Genomic DNA, 13,215 nt, shown 5'->3' on the forward strand with positions numbered 1-13,215 from the left:
GATCAGCTCAGCTCTAGCCATTGTGGCCACTTGGCGTGGGGGGAGGTGGTGAATGAGCAGACAGAAAATCTTTGTCTCTCCTTATCTCTATAAATCTGCCTTTCCAATAAAAATAAATAAATCTTTAAAAGGCACACACACACACAGAGAGGAGCTCTGGAGATGGGTGGTGGCGATGGCTACATCACCATGTGAATACACATTCAACCCCAGAACCACACGCTTCAGAATGACCGAGGCCAGTTTTGTCTTAGCAGCTGACTCCTTCTGCCTTTCCGCCAGCAACACATGAACCTTCCAGTTTCTAAATGTTGTGTGGGGGAGGGGGGCGAGAGGGCGGGGGAGGGGGGGAGAAGCAGAGGCAGAAGGCTGAGAAACAAAGATCAAAACCCAGGGATCCACCTGCGACCCAAGTGCCACAACACTGCCATGCGCCATGCTCCTTTCGTGATGGCTGCCAAGAACCCTTGCGTCCATCCAAGCACCAAAAACTACCCCACAGATCCGCCTGAAACAACTTCTTCTCAAGCGACTCAAGTGCATCAGCCTGTTTCCTTACCGTTACGAAACTGGCAGTGCACAGAGGTGAGGAGTAGGCGAGGGCACACGCATCCCTGTTCCCAGGTAACACCACAGGTACGGGGGACTTCTCACCCCATCATTCCACTGACCGGCTCAGTGCCGCCCCACCAATGGCTAGAAACAGAGCTTCCAACACTACATGCTTGGAATGCAACGCACGGGTGAAACGTTAGCCAGACAGAGAACAATTTGCGCAACAGGCAGCCTCGCTGGAACTCTTCGAAACACAACACAGATGCAAGTGGCGGCAGAGCCCGCTGGATAGGTCATCTCTGTCCAGTGTCTCTTCTCCAAAAGGTGGCCTTTGCCCAGTGCTCCACCAGACCAAAGGGGAGGGAGGCATCCTGGCTTCATTCCTCTCAAACTCCACACGGTGGGCTCAACAGAAAAAAGAAACATCTGTTTCAAGTGAACACTGTGGCCCAGGAAGGGTGAGCACCACTCCTGACCTGCCCACAGCCCCTCTTGTGTGATGACCAGGCAGCTAGAATGCAGTGTATCTGTAAATTCTCCATACAGTCAGCAGTTCTGCCCCCCCGAATTGCGACCATCTGTTCAGCCAGCCCCAGCGCAGCCCCCAAGCTCATGCTGCACTGTGGAAAGCCGTGATGAAAAACCGGCCCGAGGTTTCCACCCACAGCCCTGGGTGCAAATGCATAGCCTCTCCCTTCCTGGAGTCAAACCAGACACAGGAAGAGAAGAGGGCAACTGCGTATCAGACGTCAGGCTGGGTCCAGACAGACACACTGCAGGCCCCTCTCCACAGCACTGAGCTTGCAAAGTGAATCAGGCATGGCCCAGTGGCCTTGGGCACAATCGCACCAGACACAGCAGCATTGCTTCTCTGAAGCTCAGGAAAGCCAGCTCAGAAAAAGCCTGGCGGGCCCTTCAAGTACTACATCTATTGCAGACAGTTCCCCTCCCTGTACCTGCCTTCCTCGAACCCCACTTCCCCCAAACCCCCACATGTTATGCTTCCAGTCCAGCGATCACTAACGACTTCGCCAAGTCAAACGCACATCACACCTCACGCTCTACTGCCTACATTCTTAACCTTTTTGAGGTCAAAACCTCCCGGAGCAGCCCCCTCAAAGCCTTGACATTCCCCCCCAGGAATTGGCAGGACTTCCAGGGCTTCACCTCCCACCTTGGTCTAAACCTCAGGCCTGACTCCCGCCCTACTGTTCCGTGTGGGATTTGAGAAGGTCTTCCTGGCAACCTGCCTCCATTTGTGAAAATTACATAATGCGATGCATTCCAAGGACCCAAAAGGACTCCTTTCGAAACAGTGCCCCCCATGCACCCAGCTAGCAGGGGGAACTTAGGAGACCAGCAGCACCTCTGCCAGCTGCCCCTCCTGGTGCCCGCCTGCCTCCCAGATACATCCCAACATTACTGTCTCCAGTGAGTGCAGAGATCCAGTCTGTAAGGACCAGTGTCAGTGGCTGCCAGCCAGACCTAACAAAGACCCCGACCTGGGCAGAGCACATTTAACACTTGAGTGGTGTTCATCAGGACACGCCGAGTGGGGGGCAGAGATGGTGCTGGTGCTACTGGGCACCCCCTTTACCACATACAACTGCAGAACTAACCTCTCCAACACAGCAGGACCAAACCGAGGGGGCCAAATTCCTAAGCTGCTGCTGCCCAGAAAAAGCCATGCTATTCCCAACCTCCTGCACCATGGAAAAACACACGGGAGGGAGAGACAGAGAGAGAGAGAGAGAGAAAGAGAGAAAAGAGATACCACCAACCAACCCAGAATTTCTGAAAGGGTTATTTTTATACTCTTTTCTCCACACCTCCACCCGAGCCTCCCCCACACAATTTTTAGGTGGAAAATTCGCTAGCTTTTTAGCAGTTTGACAATACTGTGCTAGGCATCAACTGACAACACTGCCAGCACGTTTCAGCTTAAAGCAAAATGCTCCTCCACGGCGACTCTGCTCGGCTGGGGCATGAGAGTGGAACAGAACCTTGCAAAAGAGGAAAGAACCCAAAACCCAGGCTGAGAAAATCCCCAAGGCCCAGGCTGGAGCGACGCAGGTCAGGGGGTTGCTCCTCCTCCCTGCTGCCCGCAGCTGACTTCGTGCGCTTCACAGCCTGGGTACCTACACACACACACACACAGAGAGCACTCTCCACAGCCTGGCTCACTCACAGGCCTGAAACACTCGGAAATCCAAGGAACATCAGAACTGCCAAAGCTAGGATCTCTCTCTCTGGGTTCCTGGCATGGGCAAGCCTTGGCAGCATATTCCTGAAGACAACTTGGACAGCTGGCCGGGCCTCTGCCCACACCACCCAGCTTCTCCTGCAGCTCAGTGTGACCCTAAGATTGAGAGTTTAACTTCTTCAAGTTAGGGAACCCCAGGTACAAGATGGTCGCTTCTAGCACAGCCCCAATCAACTTTCATTTGACCAATTTTTGCGATGTAATCTACTTTGCTGTATACTGCCAAAGATAACTCCGCATATAGATCAGGTCAAAATAAAATGACCTGGGCCCGGCACGATGGCGCAAGTGGTTAAGGTCCTCGCCTTGCACGCCCCGGGATCCCATATGGGCGCCGATTCTAATCCCGGCAGCCCCGCTTCCCTTCCAGCTCCCTGCCTGTGGCCCGGGAAAGCAGTCGAGGACGGCCCAAAGCTTTGGGACCCTGCACCCGCGTGGGAGACCCGGAAGAGGCTCCTGGCTTCGGATAGGCATAGCATCGGCCGTTGCGCTCACTTGGGGAGTGAATCATCGGACGGAAGATCTTCCTCTCTGTCTCTCCTCTCTGTATATCCGCCTTTCCAATAAAAAATAATAAAAATAAATTGTAAAGAAAAAATAAAATAAAAAAATAAAATAAAATGCCCTTAGTTATCAGTGCAGACAGGAGAGACCTACATTCCAAACATTTAATGAACTGAAGTTTCTCCCTGTACTACTGATACTCCCTAATCTGATCTTTTAAAATCTACACTGAATATCAGGACAGGAAGTTCTCATCAGGGGGTGTATCACCTGCATTTGGGTTTCATACTCACTAAAGCAATTTCCACTGGGACCCCTGGTCTCACGGGAAGGGACCGAGGGTCCAGTACACTACAGCGAAGGAACTGTGCCTTCAGACTTGGTTAGAAGGTCAAAAGTCAAACACACCTTCAGCAACAACGTAAACGATGGCTCCCTAGTCCTCCCCATCAACTCCAGCCTGCTGAGGATCGTGAAGGAAACCCCAGACAGACGGGCTATTCTCCCCACCCGGCCCTCTCTCAGCTGTGCTCGCAGGCAACCAGACCTAAACCCGAATGCCCACCTGCCCCCAAACGGGTTAGGTCAGGCTATTTTCCCTGCAGGCCAGCAGCTCTGCGATTCACCAGCCCCTACACCACACACCTGACTCTGCCAGCAAACTGCTCAGTGCTGAAAGAGGGACTGTGTTCAGCCATCCCTCCCAGAACACAACCCAGGCCCGGAGAAAAACCTGAGTGAGCACGGAAATGAATGGCTGATATTTTACCAAGCACCTGCCGGCAGCCTATGCTGGATGGGGCCCCTTCCAGCGATTCCACAAGAAAACCAACTGTACCGTCATTTAAAATGAAAGAAGACTGACTGACTAAAACGTGTCAGAGTAACAGAACAACAGTGCCAACTTGTGCCAGTTGGTTTGTTTGTTTTTCTGACTGTACTTCTCAGATGCAGTACAGTGAAGGGGTTAGGACAGGCCTGGTGCTGTGGCACAGCGGGTCAACCCGCTGCTTCAGCTCATGGCATTCCCATATCAGGGCACCAGCTTGGGTCTCAGCTACTCTGCTTCAGAGCCAGCTTCCTGCTCTGGGCAGCAGATGGTGATGGCTCGAGCACCTATGTGGGAGACCCAGATGGAGTTCCTGGGTGCTGGCTTCAGCCCGACTCCACCTTGCCTGTTGTAGTCATCTGGGAGTGAACCAGGAGATGGAACGTATGTCTACTTCCAGCTCTGCCTCTGTGTGTGTCATTTAGCACTCTGAATTTAATTAACGAGTTACAACTTTACACCTAAAGACTCAGTTGTGTTTCAGAAGGAAGCCCAAATTAACCCTCTGTTCAGGAGAACAGACACACTGAGCCATAAATGCAAATCATGAGACCTCATTGGCCTTCTCTGCAGACGGCCAGAGCGGCTAGGTAATGCCACCTGCCCATTTTATCAGCACTTAGGAATGTCTCACAGCCCAGCTGCGAGCTGTTTAAGGGACAGAATTTTACAAGAAGAACAAACACACATTCCGGGACCCTCAGCTGTCACCGCCTATTTCAGAGGTGTGAACATTCTTGCAACACCTCAGGATCCAAGTCTAGGCCTGAAAAATCACCCATGATGCCCCAAGCAGCACATGGTCCTGCAGAGCAATGCAACTTTGTGTTTTGTTTTCAATCCCAACACACACAGCCCTGTGGTCGGGAAAATTTTTCCATTATTAAGTTTGAAAGCTGCTTTAAATAGCTGACAGAATGAGGTAACGCCATAGAAGGGACAATCAGGTACTTACATAAGTTACATGAATTGCTCCTACTTTTCCCAAAGTTTTGTAAACCATGTCTCCCCATCCTCAGGGGCAGGGTCCCCAGGTACGCACCCCATCCTCAGGGGCAGGGTCTCCAGGTATGCACAGCTATCTGGCAACATTCCGCTTGGACACAGCTTTAGGTTTGGGAAGGAAAAGCCCACGGGGACCGCCGTAGAGATGGAGCAGGAGAAGCCCGTCTGTCCTCCACTTCTACAGTCCCAGGGAGATGTGCTGCTGCCTCCCACTTGCCTCTCATCATGGGCCTGCCAAACCGCATGTGGAAAACACTGCAACTCAACCACACCCAAGCCAGGGAAGATAAGGGATTCTCAAACTTTAGGCTGCCCTGCCAGGTTCACAAAGGGAGCCCCGATCGATACATATTTTATCAACCATGAGGCACAAAGCCTGAACATTGCCCATGAAACCTTCGCACACACAGGCCCGGAGCATCAGTCAAACGAACTCCAACTTTTCAGACTGACGACGGGGAAGCCCACTGGGTAACCCACCGTGAACTATAATGGACGCTGCATTCAGTCCAACCCTTCGGAGGACCCACACCCAGCACTAACCCTGAGTGTGGCCTCAACGAGGTGGGCACGTGGTGTCACAGTAAAGACAGCTCTTGGGATGCCCACATCCCATCTCGAAGTGCCTGTGCATTCTGGGGAAGCAGTGGAGATGGCCGCAAGCATTTGAACCCCTGCCAACCATGTGCAAGACCTGAATGGAGAGCCATGCTCTGGCTTCATCCTGGCCCAGCCCCAGCTGTTGTGTGCATCTGAGGAATGAACCAGTAAATGCAAGAACATGTTTTGTTACATAATGCATGGTTCTAAACTGCAAGACGTCCATTTACATGCAAGGGTCTGTGTGCCCCGGTGAGGAAGCCAACCAAACCGCCCCCCCCGCCCTCCCCCCTGCACCTCCGATTCTCCAACCGCCTCATCTAACTCCCAACAGCAACCACAAACAGAAAGCACTGCCTATGTGCTGACGGTCTCCAGGGGGAGCTTCATCAGTTTGTGTCATTCGACAAAAATGTAACTGAAAATCCCTTGGACACAGTCCAATTGTTCTACATTGTGGGGTGGGGGACAGGGTAAGGACAGGTGGGAAGGCCTGAGCCTTCCAAAGCTCACACCCTGCTAAGAGATTCACTGCACCATGAGTCACACCATCCACATGTTAAAAGTTTATGAACAGGTTACACCTTCTGCTTGATAAGATGTCTTATCTCCTGGAAGAGTCTCTTGTATTTCTTTATTTGATGTTCCCTGACACCAAATGAAGCCTGACAATTAAACACGCCAGGGATCACGACGACAACGCAGAGTCATGGAGAGGAGAAGGGGTGTGCACGAGTTGGCATCGGGACTGTCAACAGGCTGAGGCTGGACCAGAGCTCCCAGATCCCTCCCAGCACCTTCTCTCACCATGCCCCCCAACCCCGGGACTGCTCTATGATGCCAGGCTCTGGGCCCAAGAACCTGACAGGTGATCAGGACACACAGGTGCCAGCTCAGCTTCTACTCCCACACACTCACAGCCTCAGCAACTTACACTGCACTCCCCAGGGGAACACACACAACACAAAGGCGCAACGATGCCTCAGCAGCAAAGAGGGTACCCCTCTTCGAGTGGCACACACCCTCACAAGTAAAGGGGCTCAACCCCTTACTTACTGTTCAAACAACAGCAGCCTTCATGTCAGTCCTTAAAATCCACCTCCCGGAAGCGAGAAGTTTGAGATCAGCAGCATAGAGGTTGAACTGCCAGGGAAGAAGAAGCAAAAAGAATTTCAGTGAACCACAGCTTTGTTTCTCCGAATTCATCATCATCTCCCTGAGTTTAAAAAAAAAAAAAAAACCTTGAGGGCTGTCACAATGAAAAGCATAAATAGCAAAAACAGAAAGATAAGAATCAAGTCATAAAGGGAATGAAGAGTGAATAATTAGAACAAAAAAAAAAAAATCTAGGGTAAAGGATGTGACTAAACTGGGACAGGATGCCCCTCTCAGCTCCCAGCAATCAGGGCGGGCCCCACGGAGCCCCCATTTCTCAATGAGGGAGACATACTTGCTGCTCCAAAGACATGCGTCCTTTCTGCCATGAGCTGCCATTGGAGGCAAAACGGACAGTGTTTTCGCTTAACAACCCAGATCATCTCGAGACACTGTGGCACATGGATCCACCCAGTCGTGACCTCTCTCTAAGAGGCGGGGCCCCACTGACACCTGCTCCCTCCCCAGCAGTGCGTGTGGGCAGGGAAGCAGAAACCCCTGCACTGGCAAGAGTGCCAGCTAAGAGAGTCACGTGCATGACCCTGGTTGCCCTTTGGCCTGCTGGTGCCCCCTCTGTGCCCTCCAGTTGGTGCTCCATACTTTGGGCAGTGCCCAACTGTTTGTCACCAACATCCTCAGCTCAACTTAGCACTCACTCCACGTGCGTCACACCGTCCCAGCGGGGGACTGCAGCACACCTTACCACGCAGTTTCGTGTAAACCTGGTGAATTTCTGCCTGGGATACCCACGCTGCCAGTGTGGGGAACGCACTCCTGCCCAAGGTCGAACAAGCTGCCATCTGTCTAGTTTGCCTGCCACAGAGCACTCGCCAGGAGACGTGCTCCTCAAAGCATGTTCCTGCCATATGTCCCTCCGGTACCACCAGCCAGAGCTGACACATCCGGCACAAAAGGACCGTATCTGGCAAGGGGACCTTGTGAGATTCCTGCGCACAACCACTCCAAACGCATGAGCCATGCACCTGACCGTCCTCACCTAAGTGCTTCCCATCAATACGGCGGCTCTGTGAACACTCCTTTTTCCTATTTCCTTCCCAGAATAAAGCATTTCTAATTTTCCAGACCTCTGATTCCTCGACCAGACCAGTTTTCATCAGTCGTCCTGGGACTCAAATGCTCACATTTCTGAGGAATACAAATCAGTGAGATAACTAAGAAACTGTTAGGTACCCCATGATGGGTCACACCCTCAAGGGCAGGAAGGACCCAAGACTATTGCCACTGCCTGGGTCAGGTTTCGCTGGGTGCAGTTCCATCTCAGTAGCGCCACGGTGGGAGGCTCCCTCGGTGGCTCTAAGGAACTGAGCTGCTGTGTCCTGATCCAGTCCGTGAGGGAGCCACGTGGCTAGGGTCTAGGGGGCCTGTACAGCTGAGGTCCATCCTTGGCCTACAGCCAGCAAGGAGAAATGGGAGACACCAGTCCTACGATTGGAAGCAAATGGAGTCTGTCCAGAACTAGAAGGAGCCTGAGGACAGATGCTTTCCCACTCAGCCCTCCAATGAGAACCCAGCCTGGCCAGTGCCTCCCCTGCAGCCTTGAGAAACGCCGAGCAGACAGCCAGCTAAGCAGCGCTCAGACACAAAGGGGCAGATTTTAAAAACGGGGCTTTCTCAAGGCACTGAGGTTATGATAATCTGTGATTTGGCAACAGAAACCAAACGCATTTCATTTGCTGGTGATAAATACATTTGAGAAGATACAAGATATATATGAATGCATCCAATTTGCGCATCATTGGCCCATCAGAAGAGCTCCTCCGTGCTTCACTCACCAAATAGGAAACCACATTTCTCCCCCGCAATGATGAGCTCCTGGTGGGCAAGAACCGCATCACTGCCGCCCTGATGTCCCAACACTCTGCAGCGCTAAGTGCAACAGGCACAGAGCAATTTTCCAAAAAGAGCCAGATGTAAGAACTCGGGTTTGTTGATCTCTAGCTAGGAGAATAAGGCCACAGCAACTGAATCTGTTCAATCCTTCAAAGCGGAGCCCAGAGCCTTCAAACTAAGCTCCAAGCAGGCGGACAATCAGATGGCTCATGCTCTGTTCCCAAGTCGTAAACCCATGGTTGCCCCATAGCCTGTGAACTCTAGCCAGAGCTCAGGAATGCTATTCAATGGCTGCGACCTCAGACAAATGCTTCTGCCACTTCTCAGCCACTGAGCTGCCTAAGGACAAAAATGCCCTGAGAAAATTTCCCAAGAATTTGTGATTTGACCCCCCCCCTTTTTTTTTCACAGATATACAGAGAAGAGAAAAGACAGAAAGGAAGATCTTCCATCTGCTGATCCACTCACCAGGAGGCCACAACGGCTGGCGCTCCAGCCCATCCAAAGCCTCTTATGGGTCTCCCACACGGGGTGCAGGGTCCCAAGGCTTTGAACCATCCTCAACTGCTTTCCCAGGCCACAAGCAGGGAGCTGGAAGGGAAGCAGAGCCACCAGGACACAAACCGGCACCCATATGAGATCCCAATGCATGCAAGGCAAGGACTTAGCCACTAGGCTACCATGCCGGGCCTATGCTTCATCCTTAATATCCTGTTCCTATCAATCAAGTTTCATTCTCAACTAAAATGAAAATTTCCTATTTGGTTCAAGGACCCAGCTCTAACTCTCCACGTTAATTTAACTGCCATACTTTATTTCTTTAGAATTCCTTTTTACTATTTTTTTGAAGTGATCTTTTTAAAATCCCTTTAGGCAAGGGTTTAAGCTTTCAATAAATGTTAAATTCAGTTCCTGTGGTGTTGAGAGATACATTATTGTTTTTATTACAAAGAATATTGTGACTAATGTTGTGTCTATTTTAGATTGTGAAAGAACTGGTTTTAATAACAGGGATATTTTAAAATATTCAAATCAGTTCAGTTACTTAAGGGAACAAAATCAAAACTTCATTCGTTACAGAAACCTGTCATCCTCTCCTAAAATCTGCATTCAGGAACTTATTATAGATTCCCACTCCTTCATAAATCACTCAGGGAATGTAAGCATCATCGCCAAGGTTTCTCCCCTTCTGCTCAGCCTCTCCGGCAGCAGGAGTCTTACAGCCAAGCCAAGAAAAACTAAAAACAGCAGTACCACGACACGAGATGGAGAATTTCAACAAACTCAGCCCCTCTTCCCAGCAGACGCTCTGCTCTCTTGGGCCCGTCTCTAGCGGGGGCGAAAAAACTCACCAACGACCCTCAGCATCTTGTCTCGAGGGGACAGCAGGGGCAGGGCTCCCTGAACGGTCCTACCCTGTGAAGAGGAGGCAAGGGGCCCAGAGGAAGGATAACGGGTCCCAGGCGATGGACGTGACAGCAGTCCCACCACCTCCTCCCCCTCCTCCCTCAGCCCCTGCACATGCAAGCCAAGAGGCTCACAAAGACCATAACCTCACAGGACAGAACTCAACACAAACGCACTGTGCTTCCAAGAAAGCGGCCTGCCTGGGATTCTTAGGGCCACATAACCAATCTTAGGCCTGCCCGAACATAATGGAGCCTTTAGAAGAACACAGTACATTCCAGAAAGAGACACAGAAGAGAATTGACCTACACAGTTACTTGAAGGAAATGCTGCCTGAGTCCCTCGGGGACCATACCCCATGGCCCCACTGGTCTGAAGAAGCCATCCATGGCTTTCTAAAATGATGACAAGTCCTTGAGGGAAGGAAGGGGAGAAGGTACTGGCAACAACCCGAAGCCCAAACCACCTCTGAAAAGATACCCAGGACTCAGGAGCTCCTGTGCGGCACAGCGAGATCAGGCAGCAGGCAGTATTCCTGAAAGGCAGTACCAACACAGGGAGGTACAGGTGGCAGGGGACAGAAAAATGAACAAGGTAAGCAAGGGGCATTTGTTCTACACCTTGCCAACAGTCTCACATTCTAGGGTAGGATCTGGGACCAAGGAGAAGAGAGAAATGTGGTGGCAAGCCTTCTTCCTTTCTCTGAAATAGGATGCTCTGACTGGTGACCAGGCCTGGGAAGCGGACACATTTAATACACAGGGAAGGGACAGACGTTTGCAGGTGATGCCTGCACCCTATGCTAGAGTAGGCATTTGTGTCCCGGTTCCTCAGCTTCCAATCCTGGCTCCTGCTGGAGTTCCTGGGAAGTAGCTGAGGGTGGCTCACAGACTCAGGTCTCTGCTCCCCAGACAGGAGACCTAGATGGAGTCCTGGCTGGGCCTACTGGCTTTGGCCTGGCCCAGCCCCTGGGTTACTGCTGGCATTCGGACAACAAAACAGCAGATGGAAAACCTTTGTCATTTTGCCTTTCAAATAAGTTGGTGACCTCCAGAAATAAATACCAGGTAGCCTGGAGATAGGAGGACGGCACATTTTCATGAAAACTACCATGTGGTTGAGGGTTAGAACAGAATGGTGTCTGAAAGCTTCAGGGAGGGCTACAGAGACTGAGGAAAGACAGAGCGGTCAGCGGCATCCCTCCTGGCACGGTCTTGCTTTACTCCATTCTTCCAGAAACACTGAGGATGGGCCTACAGCCCCTCAGATGGAGGCATACACTGTGCCAGACCCTCTCGCACATGCATCTCACAAAAAGGGCACACGCGCATTCATTCACTCCTCCAGCCCAGAAATGCTACAGTACTTAGGCTGTGACAATTTTGTAACATCTTTCCCAGCTGCTCCAGCACAGCTGGCCCCCCTTCTTTTCTCTCAGAGGAGGAGAGTTGACAGAAGAACAAAGCACAAGGCATTGTCTTTTCCGGGACCGAACCCTCTCCAGCACCGAGACGTTGCTTCCAGATGAGCTGAGCTGGAGACGGTGGCGGAGAGCAGGGCTTTAGGGTGGCCCAAGTCACACGAGAACAGAAGGCACAGCCAGAAGCCCACCTGCAAAAAGAGGGTGCCACCAGAGCACACCACCCTCATGCAGTCCTGGCCGCCGAGTTTGACCTCACGTTTCAAACAAGCCACTGTGGCCATGTCACGGATGCCCATCCCAACAGGAAGAGGAACAGGCCCCGGCAGGGTGGCACCAAGCAGTGTGCGGCAGACACGAACTCAGCCAGGATAAGCGAGAGGGCTCCGAAGCCAGACATCATCTACCGGCTGTCTGGCTTAGTCTGAGTTGTCTTGTTCCAAAATAGAAGTAAAGGGGGTCTCTTCAAAGCAGACGCAGCAGTGAAATGGTTCCTTCTTATCTGCCACTATCAAACTGAATATGCTTTGTTCACGGGAATGACCTTGACATCTAAGGTGTCTTTTTGTCATATTATCATCTCCAAATCCAGACTGGATTCTTCCACATTTGAGGCAGCAACAAGTCCTTTCCCTACAAGCAGACTTCCTGAGGGCCATTCCCTTGACCCCTGTGGACAGCAATGATCATGGACACCACGCCACAGTGAGAGGCCACAGCCAGACAACTCAGGCACCGGGACAGACTCTGTCAGGCTGGCAGGGCAGCAAGGTTCCTGAAAGCTTATTATAGCCTTGACTTTCTAACCGAGCGACATCAGAAGCGAAGCAGGGAGTGGGGTAGTTAGCCCTGTGGTTAAGACATCCATATGTCATGTTGGAGTGTTTGGGTTCATGCCCCAGTGCCAGCTCCTGATGCCAGCTCCTGTCCCTGGGAGGCAGCAGCGATGACCCCGATACTCCTAACACTCACATGGGAGACATGGACGGAGTCCTCACCTCCCAGACACAGCCCAGCCTGCCACAGTGGCCATTCAAGAGTAAACCAGCGAATGGAAGCCTGCTTGCTCTTTCCCGCATTCGACACCCCATCTCTCACTGCCTCGCTCCCTTTTTCCCTCCCTGCTTCTTAAATAAATAATCTGCAAGGGCTTGGCATGGTGACCTAGCAGCTAAAGTCCTTGCCTTGCATGCACTGGATTCCCATATGGCTGCTGGTTCTAACCCCGGCAGTCCCGCTTCCCATCCAGCTCCCTACTTGTGGCCTGGAAAAGCAGACAATGACGGCCCAAAGTTTTTGGGATCCTGCACCCATGTGGGTGACCCAGAAGAGGCTCCAGGCTTCTGGCTTCGGATCAGCTCAGCTCTAGCCACTGCAGCCACTTGGGGAATGAATCATTGGATAGAAGATCTTCCTCTGTGTCTTTTCCTCTCTGTAAATCTGACTTTCCAATAAAAAAATAAATCTTAAAAAATACAAAAAAAGAAAATTGACATTTCTCTAAAAAATTCAAAAAAACAGGATAAAGAAAAATAAGTCTCTGCTGAGAGAATAAAATCTTAAGATTGGTTTTCATAACACAAAGATAAAAAGTCTAATTATTTTATTGATCTCTATTAATATTTG

At 51.3% G+C, this 13,215-nt stretch overlaps 1 protein-coding gene across 3 annotated transcripts in view; it reads right to left on the minus strand.

Moving 5' to 3' along the window:
• Positions 1 to 13,215, minus strand: part of LDLRAD4 (low density lipoprotein receptor class A domain containing 4) — a 329,039-nt gene that overhangs the window by 267,995 nt on the left and 47,829 nt on the right. For 2 of the 3 annotated variants that reach the window (XM_040994855.1, XM_040994853.1), the window contains exon 2: positions 6,813 to 6,899. The gene's annotated coding sequence lies outside the window, so the exon portion shown is untranslated. Of the gene's footprint in view, positions 1 to 6,812; positions 6,988 to 13,215 lie in introns of those variants that run through there. The other variant, XM_040994857.1, reaches the window with a different exon arrangement.

This window comes from Ochotona curzoniae, unplaced genomic scaffold, assembly GCF_017591425.1.
Source record: "Ochotona curzoniae isolate NIBS_2020 unplaced genomic scaffold, NIBS_Ocur_1.0 contig_908, whole genome shotgun sequence".
In the NCBI taxonomy this organism is placed as follows: domain Eukaryota; kingdom Metazoa; phylum Chordata; class Mammalia; order Lagomorpha; family Ochotonidae; genus Ochotona; species Ochotona curzoniae.